The 12833-nt window shown below is 40.0% G+C and overlaps 1 protein-coding gene across 8 annotated transcripts in view; it reads left to right on the top strand.

The window, feature by feature from the left end:
* Positions 1-12833, top strand: part of BACH2 (BTB domain and CNC homolog 2) — a 418232-nt gene that overhangs the window by 248276 nt on the left and 157123 nt on the right. For 7 of the 8 annotated variants that reach the window (XM_064289005.1, XM_064289008.1, XM_064288996.1 and 4 more), the window contains one exon: positions 6870-7018. The gene's annotated coding sequence lies outside the window, so the exon portion shown is untranslated. Of the gene's footprint in view, positions 1-6869; positions 7019-8080; positions 8135-12833 lie in introns of all 8 variants that reach the window. The other variant, XM_064289003.1, reaches the window with a different exon arrangement.

Genomic DNA, 12833 nt, shown 5'->3' with positions numbered 1-12833 from the left:
TAAAGCTGTCACCAAATTTTCAGTAATATTCTGTTGCAGCATGGGACAAGCAGAACTTTTTGAAGTTTGACCTTTTTTTAGCAAATGATCATCTGTAAATGCAATCTGTATTTTTGGGACTTAAACTCTTGTTTTGTTTTTTAACACTTTCTACTCAAATTACTAATGGTGGATGTGTGTGCTTGTGTGTGTGTGTGTAGGTAAGTAGATGGGAGAATCAATTTGTTAACCCTAAAAATCAATAGTCTGACTTTGGGCATGGGTGCCAGAAGTGACATTTTGAAGCTGGGAAGTCAACTTGCTCCCCAGTGTCATCCACGTACGATTCCGTTGGGATGCTGAGCAAAATCAGATTGTTTTACTTGATGAAATTTTCACTTCAAGTGATAATTTCAATACCATGGAGAGAATTGGTAAAACTCTACATCCCAAATCATGGTGTCCCTGTCTTTTTAAGTTAAGGCAACCTCTGGGTTAAGATTCAAACAAAAGCGTAAACCAGTTCTGAGTGTTTTGTTTCTTTACATCACTGTAAATCCCAGGCAGGTGGCAAGAGGTGATTAGGAAAGGGGAGAATTGACAGCATAAGGAGCCAGGGAGCAAGGGAGCAATGTTGGGAATCTGAAGAGCATTCAACCACTTTTGTGTCTCTTGGAAATTATGTCGTTGGTATTAGATTTGTGATTAAAAAAATAAAATAAAATAAAATACCTCCACCTGTCGTTTCCTGGGGAAAAGCAAATCCCGTTAAAGCTGCTAAGAAAATCGTAGCTAAGCATTGAGTCCTAAGGATAAAGAATGCAATCAGCCTTAGTTATATAAGAAGCACCTTCTAGAAAACCTGATCATTTCACAACTAATTGGTATAAATGTTCCCTTGCCCACGGTTTGCAGCTGGAGACACACTTATACTTCTTATGATTTTTGTTGTAATTAAATACCATTTACTTTTTTTTAGATTAAGAATACAGGTCCCACTAATTTTTTCTTTTAAGTAAATTTAGGTTTTTGCAAGAGGGAATTACTTACAGATAATTTCCCATATCTTGGACATGTTGCTTTACTTGTAAGTGAATGAATAGTAGCCATTCAGATACCTCTTTTTGAACTTTCCCCCTGCTTCTCTAACAGTAAATATGAAGAAATGAAAATGCAGTGCTTTCATGCTTAGTGTAGCATTACCATATCTCCTCACCCACCTTTTCCTAAGAGCAGTCTGGTGAACCACGTCAAGGTTTCATGAGGTCTTTGGAAATCAATCTTGCCAAGAAACTCCATGCGGACAAGAAGGGCCCATAGCTCTTCTGTTCACTATTGTTTAAAGACACCCAACTAGTGCCTAGCTCCAAGAGGTGGCCAGTAAATACGTGTTGAATGAATGTGTTGCATATTGTCCTGTGGGCTTCTAAGGTCTGAAATAAATACATCTAAGAAAACTAGTATGTGAGGTGGCTTAGAGCAGCACTGTCCAGTAAATGTAAATGTGACTTTCAATTTTAAGTTGATACAAATTAAAAATTTTGTCTCTCAGATGTATTAGTCACATTTCAAGTGCTCAATAGTCACATGTGGCTGGTGGCTACCATAATGGCCAGTGCAGATACTGAATATTTCCACCATCACAGAAAGTTGTATTGGACAGCTTTGGTAAAGTATCATTAGTAGAGGCCTAAGTTAGTGGTCTTGATCTTTTTAAAGTGAAATTCCAATGGGATCATGATGTATACTCATGATACCAAAAAAAAAAAAATACACAGCCCTTTCACACATCTCCCTCTATACTATAGGAATTCAGACAAGAAGGGTAGGTGACCCGCAGGGGTAATTATCTTTTTAAAACTGATAGCTAAACAACAGTGGGGCTGTTAGCAAGCCTGACATTTGGTTGACATATATTTGTTTGGCTACACTAGTTGTTAAAGTAGTGAAATATCTTTATCAGTTAATAAAGAGCTGTTGGTTCTAGCTCCTCCAGTACCTCCCTTCTCTGCCCCAGAGGCCTTGGCCATTTACCTAGAATTCCCCCAACTTCCCCTCAATCTAGCAACTAAAGGCTAGTTAATGCCTGTCCCATCCCTGGGGTGGGAGGCTGCTCAAGGACCCTGCCACAGAGCTTCAGGTCTTGGATCGATGGGTCTTGCCCTTGGCTTCACTGCGCCTTAGGCTGCTGCAAGGGACTGCTTCCTGAGAGTCTTTCCTAGGCTGCGTTATCACTGCCATGGCCAAGTCCAAGATCATAGAACCACTGTCCTCAAGACCTTAAAATCATCTCAACAAACCCCCTTATTTTACTGATGGAATCAAGTCCCAGAGAGTTTGTGGCCAATTCAGAAATAAAACCCAGATCTTCTCAGTATTTTTTTTTTTTTTTTTTTGCTACATCTTCCTGTATCTGTTTCCTTAACTGTGAAATGGGGATTAACATCTCTGTGTTTCACAAAGTCTTAGTAAAAACAATACTGATACCCAGCATTTTATGTTTTATAGTTTGCAAAAAAAAGAAAAGAAAAAAGAAAAACTCTTGTATACATTCTCGTTTAATTCTCACGAAAACCTGTGAGCTATGTTAGGCTTAGAGGTACCGAGTGGCCTGTCCAAGATGACAGAGCTACTAAGCGTGGCAAAGGTCTAAGGCTCTGAGGGCTTTGAAAGCTCTTTTGTAAATGTAAGACATGACTAGTTTTTAGCTTGTGGTATTTTGCAGTTCAGGATTTAGAGACATTGGAAGTGGGAACTTTGTTCAAGAGTTTTTGTTTTTTGTTTTTTTTTTACTTTGATAACGTGCCAATTGCACAGACTTTGGCTCAACATTAAAACAGAAGCGAGCTGCTTCCAAGTATATTTTTAAAATGAGAGAATCCGAATTTGTAATTAGCTTTACAAATGCTAGTTGTGCAGTTTGAGTATCTAAAGAGCTTCTGGTAATCATTTGTGCTGTAGTTGGTGATTCATTTTTTGTATTTTTTCTCCCAAGCAATTAGGCCCTTTGGAAAAAACAAAGTATGTTCTTTGAGAGATCATTTCCTCTATTATCACCCCATTTTTCATACCCTGTAGTCCTGGTGTGCTTAGAAAATTAACCACGTATCTGAGTAGGGCAAAGAAAAATCATTCATAAGCCATTATACTCACTTTGATACCTAATTGTCAGGAGAATGCTACTTAAATTACGAAGAGATGCTACAGTGAATGGTCTACTTCTTGATACATCTTTGGAGTTTGTTTGATTTTTTTCGTTTTGTTTTGTTTTTTGTCTATCATTGTTATAGAAACAACCCTTACTTTTAGATAAAATTTTTAGAAAAAATCATATAACTCACTCCCAAAATAAATTTGAAATATTTTTGCACCCAACCCTTCTTCCTTCCTTCTCTCTCTCTCTTCCTTTCTTCCCTTCACCTTCTCCCTCTCCCTCCCACTCCCTCCTTCTTTCCCTTCTTTCTCTCTCTCTATCTTTCTGCCAGTTTCTCTCTCTGCCTCTTTGAACTTAAGCTATTTTACAGTACATACTAGGTTCAGAAATTGAGTTTTTAGATGAGGGAAAGAGTAAGATTATTTTACTCCATATAACACAGAAATGTCTCAATTTTCTTTTCTAAGAGTTAATGAAAATTGTGGTGTTCTCTCTACCAATTATCCTGTAAAGTTAAATTTATGTAAAGGGGAAAAAAAATGAAAAATTATTAGAAAATGCTACAAATGAAAAGAAACGTTGGGTTAAGAGTCCTGCGTTAGCTTTGCAAATTTGCCGTCACTTTGGGGAGAATTCATTTGCATGTTGTTGTTGTTTTAATCTCTTATTGTGTGTGTGTGTTTTCATGTGTTTCTCTGGGTAAAACCTGTTTTGTGTTGTATGTCAAATAGACCCTCAACACTCTATTGTGCTCTAAGTGATACAGCCTCCCTTGTGTCAATATATATAGGACCTTCAAAGAGTTTACAGTTACCTAGAGTTTTCTTTGATTTTATTTACACCATTTTCCCTGCTTTGGAAACTCTGGTGGCATAGTGGTTAAGAGCTACGGCTGGTAACCAAAAAATCGCCAGTTCAAATCCACGAGGCACTCCTTGGAAACCGCCTGGGTCAGTTCTATTCTGTCCTATAGGACCGCTATGAGTCGGAATCAACTCAACGGCAATGGGTTTGGGTTTTTTTGTTTTCCCTGCTTCGTATATAGATGCTGTAGATGACACTAACCAGAGTGTAAAGGCAAGGTTTATGATTTATAACCAGACTTAAGTCATCAAGGTAATGAGACACTAAAAACCAAAAAACCAAACCCACTGCCGCCGAGTCGATTCCGACTCATAGCGACCCTATAGGACAGAGTAGAACTGCCCTGTAGAGTTTCCAAGGAGCACCTGGCGAATTTGAACTGCCGACCTCTTGGTTAGCAGCCATAGCACTTAACTGCTACGCCACCAGGGTTTCCACTAGGCTTGAATAAATCTTTGAAATTCCAAACTTCTATTCCTCCAAACTTACTAGGGTGAAGGGACCGGGGTTTGTGACCAAGCACATACTTTCAACCTTCTCTGCCACTGGATTTTATACCAGTGCACTTAACATTGAGGAAACCCTGGTGGCATAGTGGTTAAGTGCTACCGCTGCTAACCAAAGGATCAGCAGTTTGAATCCACCAGGCGCTCCTTGGAAACTCTATGGGGCAGTTCTACTCTATCCTATAGGGTCGCTATGAGTCGGAATTGACCCGACAGCACTGGGTTTGGTTTTTTTTTTTTTTTTTCTTAGCATTGAATGAGATAATACATGCAAGGCACCTGGCACTACAGTTGACACATTGTAAGCACTCATGAGCTTTAGCCATCATTATTAGCTTGTCTAATTTGATTTTATCTTCGCATCTTCTCTTTTCTGCTCGCAGATGGGCATGCAAGAAATAGGAAGATACCAAAGGGAAAAGAAACACAAGTCCTCAGTCAGTAGTCCAAAAGCTAAATTATCAGCCACAAATAATCAGCAGCTGATTGTTTTTCATCTTGGAGTGATGTGTGAATTATTTCATTCTCCCCTGATACTCCTTTCCATGTTAAAAAGACCCCATAGGCGAGTGGCAACTCCCGGCATTGCCCAGACCTGACCCAGTCTGGCTTAATGAGAGTAATTCGATAGTGAAATTACATTAATCCTCTTTCTCTTTTGTTCTATAAAAACTAGGGAGATATTAACTATCTCTTTGTAAGAAAAACAAAAGTAAAATCTCCTAAGTTTGGCCATCACTAATCAGAATTTGTTAAGATATGTTGGCTGCAAGTGCATTTTTGCTGTGTCTATGACGAGTCGGAATTGACTCGACAGCGCTGGATGTGTTATGATAAAGGGGATTATTAAACAAACTACCTGGGCACTCATGCTGCTGACAATGTGTAGACTGGTTCAGCCTTCCTGGAAAGTCATCAAGACCGTTAAAGTTCATACCATTTGACCCAATAATTCTTTTTCTATAATTCTACCTAAGAAAAGATTTAAAAATTCAGATAGTCTGATACTGAAAACATTATTTCCAATAAACAAAAATGTAATTTCAACAGTGAGAAAAATAGTTAAATAAACCCCATTTCTATGGGGTGTAATATTACATGGACATTAAAAGGCATATTTTTAATAACTTGAGAAAATGATCACATTTGTATAGCATTGAATGAAAAAGCAGGAACAAAACTTTGAGTTTTTTTGGTATCTGAGATACCCACTGCCATGGAGTTGATTCTGATTCGCAGCCGCCCTGTAGGATAGAGTAGAACTGCCCTTTAGAGTTTCCAAGGCTGTAATCTTTACGGAAGCAGACTGCCACATCTTTCTCCTGAAGAGTGGCTGGTAGGTTGCAACCTCTGACCTTTCAATTAGCAGCCAACTACTTAACCATTGTGCCACCAGGGTTCCCTTCTGAAAGGAGTACTGGTTCACAATCCCTTATCCCCAATCCTGAGTCCAAAAATCAGAAGTTCTTGTTTTTAATAACATTTGGTAGAAAAAAAAACTGGCCCGAACTGATATGAGGCTATTTATAGTCTGTGTTTTACCCCACAAAATAGAAATATACACATGTTTTGCTGCAGAATTATTTAGTGTGTTTGATTACAGGGTGTTACTCCAGGCCCTGATGGAGAGTTATGTAATGTATGGGATATGCATCACGATACACTCTAAAATCCAAAAAATTCTGTATTCTAGAACATGTCTGGCCCTAGGAGTTTCAGATAAGAGGTAGTGAACCTATACAACAAAATACCATTTAGTGATCTTATTAGTGGCAAGGTTATAAATGATCTTTTGTTTGTTTGTTTGCTTATGCTTTTCTGTATTTTCCACATGTTCTACATGAGCTTGCATGTATTAATTTAGCATCAGAAAAAATATATTTTTCTTTTAAAAATGAACACATTTGGGGCACCAGAGAGTCACCTCATTTCAGTCAGTCATTTGTTTTTCTGTACTTCTTCTTGTTACCACAGTCCCATGTGTCTCTTAAGCCAGGATATCTGATTTGTTGAAATCAAACACTCATGAGATGAGATAGATGAGGGGATGGCTGATTGGACGCTGACCTATCTCCAAGCTGCTTTTAAGTTCAGGAGAGTACCCTGTGAGGGATTCTTACCTAAAGGAATAGGGCTCCACAAGGGCATGAGGCTTTTAATACCATGAACTAGTTTGTCTTATTCCATGTGTGTGGATTAGTCAAGGGGAACACAGCCAGAGGCATCGTAAATTAGAGGTCATAAAAGCAGACGGGGCTGTAGGGGGGAGGGTAGGATGGGGGGCATAGAAGGATAGCAGGAAGGAGGGGAAAACATTAGCATGCAAGGTTTACTTTGCTAATGGACAACTTTTCCTCTCCAAATAGGAGGACACTCAGTGACCTGTCACAAGGTTGCCCCACAAAGCTTTGGGGTCCATGTCTGAATGGATTGCTGTAGCCTTCTCATTTCTCCGTTCACCCAGTGCCCTGCATCCTAAGACTCGGCGCCAGCACAGGACCTGGAAAAATTACATGTAAGTGTTGGCTAAGGTTTCTTTTCCAAAACTTGACAATGGTGAATGTATCATAAGAATTGTCTTAGGCAAAAAGAACAAATAACCTAAACGCACATGAATTACTTTTAACAATGTATCTTAACTGAGGAAGGGGGGTGTGGAGTCTGCACATTGGTGGTTTCTTAACTCCCAGATCCACTGCCAACGAGTAGATTCCAACTCATAGCAACCCTGTGGGACAGAGTAGAACTGCCCCATAGGGTTTCCAAGGCTGTAAACCTTTACGGAAGCAGGCCTGCTACATCTGTCTCCTATGGAGCAGCAGGTGGGTTTGAACCGCCTACCTTTCGAACCCTTAACCACTGCACTTAACCAAGTGCTTAACCATCGTGTGCTGCCGGGGCTCCTTTTCTTTAACTCAGTGCTTTTCGCAATTACCCTGTACAAATTTACCTCAGTACCGTTTGCTGAGCCGCACTCCCACAATTTCCTGATCAGTAGGTCTGGGAAGCCAGGAGTTTGCTTTTCTAACAAGTTCCTAGCTGATGCTATTCTAGCTGGTCCAGGGACCCCACTTTAAGAATCACTGCTTTAACTCAAGAATAATAAAAATAGAAAGGAGTGTACTTCAGTATTAAATGTCAGTCTTAAAGTATTTAATGCCTTACAAAGTACATTGACTCATGACTCAGAAAAGAGAGTTTTAAGATTCCCTTACCACCTGTCTATTTGAAAGTCCAGCCAAGTAGGTATTATTATTCTGTGCCAGCTTTACCCCAGAGCAAGACTTCAAACCAGTCCAGTTCTGATCCCTGCTAAGAATCTGCATTTCTAACAAGTTCCCTGCTGAGAATTTGAATTTCTGACAAGTTCCCAGGAAGTTATACATAAGAATCACCTGGGGATCTTGTTAAAATGTAGGCTCTGATTCAGTATATCTGGGGTGGAAAAGTAAATTCTCAGCAGCCAACTTGTTAGAAATTCAGATTCTCAGCAGGGGTTGGAACCAGAATGAACTGGTTGGAAACCCTGCTCCAGAGCTCCTAGTACCAGTCATTCTTTGCCCTTGGTTTTCTACAGGTGTGATTAATGGTGCTGATATTGGGCTAAACTGCAGCTACAGTCTTTTTGCAGGTGAGCTTATCATGCTTGTAGAGATGCTCAAAAGAGAAAATCGTTTTTCCACTGGGCTGGAAAAATACATTGTTCCCTTTCAAAGTGAGTCATCATAGTATTGTCCCTCCCGTAGTACACTTAAGTGTGACTTGATTTACAAAGCACAGGTGTGAAGGTAGGCACACCTCTAATAAATAACCCAAGTCAGCAATCCCAGGTTTTTGTGGGGTTTTAAGTTCTCAGGACTGATACATTTTGAGGATCAACATATTATTGTGTTAGCTTTGGAACAAGCCAGTTAGGTACCTGCTGAGGACAAGAACAATTCATTGCATATTAATACAAGAAACTAGAAGATTTTGGCTAAACAAATACACACCGCGATGCATATGAGCATACATACAAATGTACATATGTGCCTATGAATATACATTTTGTATATTTCTAGGCTCTTGTTGTAGAGATTTTAAACATTTTTTTCTTTGTTTTACTGAGTTGCCGTGAGCATAAAAATAGTATGAGTGATGCTGTCCAGTAAATGTTTGAGAAATTTCTCGGCATTTTAAATCTATGGATAAGCACTGTGATTTATAGCATTTTACTTGAATATGGTAAATATTATAATTCAAAGTAGCACTTAGCACTTACAATTCTTTTATAACTCTCTGGAACTGAGAATAATCACTATTAATAAAGCAGTTGCCAAGCAAATACATAATGAGGGAATATATCTATTGCCTAAACATTAACAGAACGAGAAATCCTGGAGATAGGTTTAAATGCATGTGTTTATAATAAAGATCACAAAATCAGAAAAATAAGAGAAAAAGTGATAGACGATAAAAGAAATCTATCATAGAATTAACCCACGACAGCCTTGTGGGGGCTGCCCAAAGGATAGCTTGGCTGGTATTTGGGCTGACAGAGTAGTGAGTGATGTAATTAGCTATTGTTACTCCATCCTTACAAACTCTCACATCTCTGTCAAGCGCTAATTAGTTATTCTGCGCAGCATTCTTGGGAGGAAGGTCATCGGTTGTGAGGCCTCTTCACCATGAAGTGAAAAAAAGGGATTGGCTCAGATGCTCCTTCCAGCTTGGGCATTCTGTGAGTCTCCACCTTTACACATCTGGTTTTCCTGTGGGATGACCATAATGTCAGTCTGTCTTAGTGATCTAGTGCTGCTGTAACAGAAATACCACAAATAGGTGGCTTTAGCAAACAGAAATTTATTCTTTCACAGTTTAGGAGGCTAGAAGTCCAAATTCAGAAAGCAGGCTATAGGGACAGTCTCTCTCTCTCCGTCAGCTCTCGGGAAAGGTTCTTGTCTCTTCACAGCTTCTGTTCCTAGGTTCTTTGGCAGTCACGTGGCGTGTTTCTTTCCCTCTGTGCTTACTTGCTTGCTTGCTTAATCTGCTATTTTATATCTTAAAAGAGATTGACTTAAGACACACCTTACACTAGTATTGCTTATTTCACATAACAAAGAAAATCCATTCCCAAATGGGATTATAAACACAGGTATAAGGGTTAGGATTTACAACACATATTTTGGGGGGGGACACAATTCAATCCATAACACAGTTCCTTTCCTATCTATGGTCATGGAGGGAAGAAAGCTGCTGTGACTCCTCAGATGAATCGGGGCTTCAGGATCCTACCAGAGATGGATAAGCCTGCCCAAATCACCCTCTGTGCCCCTGGGCAAAGCACTCAGTCACGAGTACCTAGAGAGTCTCTATAAAACTGAATACGAGTGCTCACCTTCCCCCAAGAATGGTGTGCATAATGACCAGTTGGTACTTGACAAGAGATGCTACAGTTTGTGAGAGTGTAGTAAGAATATGTCACTCACAAGTCCCTCAGCCCTAATACCATCGCTCTTACACTTTGGGCACCCCCAAACCAAAAAAAACCCATTGCCGTCGAGTCGGTTCCCATTCATGGCAACGCTATAGGACAGAGTAGAACTGCCCCACAGAGTTTCCAAGGAGCATCTGGCGGATTTGAGCTGCTGACTCTTTGGTTAGCAGCTGTAGCACTTAACCACTCTGCCGCCCCCAGAAGATGGCAAGGGCAAGGGGTCTGCAGAATGTTATATTTCAGCCTTAGGATTGGGTTTCATATCAGGGTAAAGACATATTTGTCAGAATTCATCAGAAAAAGCTGCCATAGACAACTGTAGTGTCTACCAAAGTGCCATTTACACACAGAGGAAATCTGCTTCCCTGTGATGAGGGGAAATGTGTAACCACCTGTGCCCCTAGAATGGAGCTGCTTCAGTTCAACTGAATGGTATGTTCAACAACCGACTCCATGTGTAGGCCACCAGAGTGTGCAGAGCTATGGAGCCATGTGGTTTACTGTGGCAACTTAGGTCTTGATCATAGGGATGGAAGTTTAGGCAGGAACAGAGAAATACAGACCTGTCACAGATTCAAAAATAGTAGAAAATGAAAGCTTTGAGAGAAAATGAATAGCAAATAGTTTTCATGCTAACTGCTTCTAATCATTATGATACCTGCTTTAACATACTCTAAATGAAGAATAATTTATTTTCCATCACCAAATTTCTACATTGGCAAGAAGAGCTATGATTGTGTCCCTAGATCATACAACAATTTAGTGCATAACCTGTGGTCCTGTGGAGACTATGCAGGATTGAGTCTACTAGGTTAGTCCCTTGTTGTTAGGTGCCGTCAAGTCAGTTCCAACTCATAGCGACTGTATCTACAACAAAACGAAACACTGCCAGGTCCTGGCCATCCTCACAGTCATTGTAATGCTTGAGCCCATTGTAGCCACTGCATCAGTCCATCTTATTGAGGATCTTCCTCTTTTTCACTGACCCTCTACTTTACCAAGAATGATGTCCTTCTCCAGGGGCTGGTCCCTCCTGATAACATGTCCAAAGTATGTGAGACAAAGTCTCACCATTCTTGCTTCTAATGAACATTCTGGCTATACTTCTTCCAAGAAAAATTTGTTTGTTCTTCCGGCAGTCCACGGTGTATTCAATATTCTTCATGAACATCATAATTCAAAGGCATGATCCTTCTTTGGTCTTCCTTATTCATTATCCAGCTTTCACATGCATATGAGGCAATTGTAAACACCATGGCTTGGGTCAGGCACACCTTAGTCCTTAAAGTGACATCTTTGCTTTTTAATACTTTAAAGAGATCTTTTGCAGCAGATTTGCCCAATGCAATGCATCGTTTGATTTCTTGACTACTGCTTCCATGGGCATTGACTGTGGATCCAAGTAAAATGAAGTCCTTGAAAGCTTCAATCTTTTGTCCGTTCATCATGACGTTGCTTATTGGTCCAGTTGTGAGGATTTTTGTTTTCTTTATGGTGAGGTGTAATCCATACTGAAGGCTAAATGATCTTTGATCTTCATCAGTAAGTGCTTCAAGTCCTCTTCACTTTCAGCAAGGAAGGTTGTGTCATCTGCATATTGCAAGTTGTTAATGAGCCTTCCTCCAATCTTGATGCCACATTCCTCTTCATATAGTTCAGCTTCTCTGATTATTTGCTCACCATACAGATTGAATAAGCATGGTGAAAGGATACAACCCTGATGCACACCTTTCCTGATTTTAAACCACTCAGTATCCCCTTCTTCTGTTCAAATGACTGCCTCTTGGTCTAAGTACAGATTCCTCATGAGCACAATTAAGTGTTGTGGAATTCCCATTCTTTGCAGTGTTATCCATAATTTGTTATGATCCACACAGTGAAATGTCTTTCCTAGTCAATAAAACACAGGTAAACATCTTTCTAGTATTCTTTGCTTTCAGCCAGGATCCATCTGACATCAGCAATGAAATCTCTTGTTCCACTTCCTCTTCTGAATCTGGCTTGAATTTCTTACAGTTCCCTGTGGATGTACTGTTGCAACTGATTTTGAAGAATCATCAGCAAAATTTTACTTGTGTGGGATATTAATGATATTGTTCAATAATTTCAGCATTCTGCTAGATCACCTTTCTTTGGAATGGGTACAAATGTGGATCTTTTCCAGTTGATTGGCCAGGTGGCTATCTTCCAAAGTTCTTGGCATAGACAAGTGAGCACTTCTAGTGCTGCATCCACTTGTTGAAACATCTCAATGAGTATTCCATCAACTTCTGTAACCTTGTTTTTCTCCAGTGCATTCAGTACCATCGGTTCTTGGTCATATGCTACCTACTGAAATGGTTAAACGTAAATCAATTCTTTTTGGTACAGTGACTCTGTGTATTCCTTCCATCTTCTTTTGATGCTTCCTGCATTGACTAATATTTTGCCCATAAAAAAACAAAACAGAACCCGTTGCTTTTGAGTAGATTCCAACTCATAGCAACCTGTAGGGCAGAGTAGAACTGCCCCATAGAGTTTCCAAGGAACGCCTGGTGGATTTGAACTGCCGACCTTTTGGTTAGCAGCAGTAGCACTTAACGCCTATGCCACCAGGGTTTCTGTTTTGCCCGTAGAATCCTCCAATACTGCAATGGTTAGTCCATTGGCTGGTTTTTTGTTTTTTTGTTTTTTTGATGGGGGGGTGGTGTGGGGGGTTGCTTTTTATTCTATGCTTCCAGAAAGTTAGCCTTGAAGAAGGATCAGTGAATTCTCATGGAGCCTAATAGCCATATTTTCTTCAGGTCTCCTTCTTTCACTATCTTCAGGCCTTGCCCCTGGACCTCACCAGGGATTGGAATTCCTGAAGAGCGTT

The sequence above is a fragment of the Loxodonta africana genome, chromosome 1 (assembly GCF_030014295.1).
Source record: "Loxodonta africana isolate mLoxAfr1 chromosome 1, mLoxAfr1.hap2, whole genome shotgun sequence".
NCBI lineage: Eukaryota > Metazoa > Chordata > Mammalia > Proboscidea > Elephantidae > Loxodonta > Loxodonta africana.
Note: the sequence above shows the minus strand (reverse complement) of the source record. Positions and strands in the feature narration are given on the sequence as shown.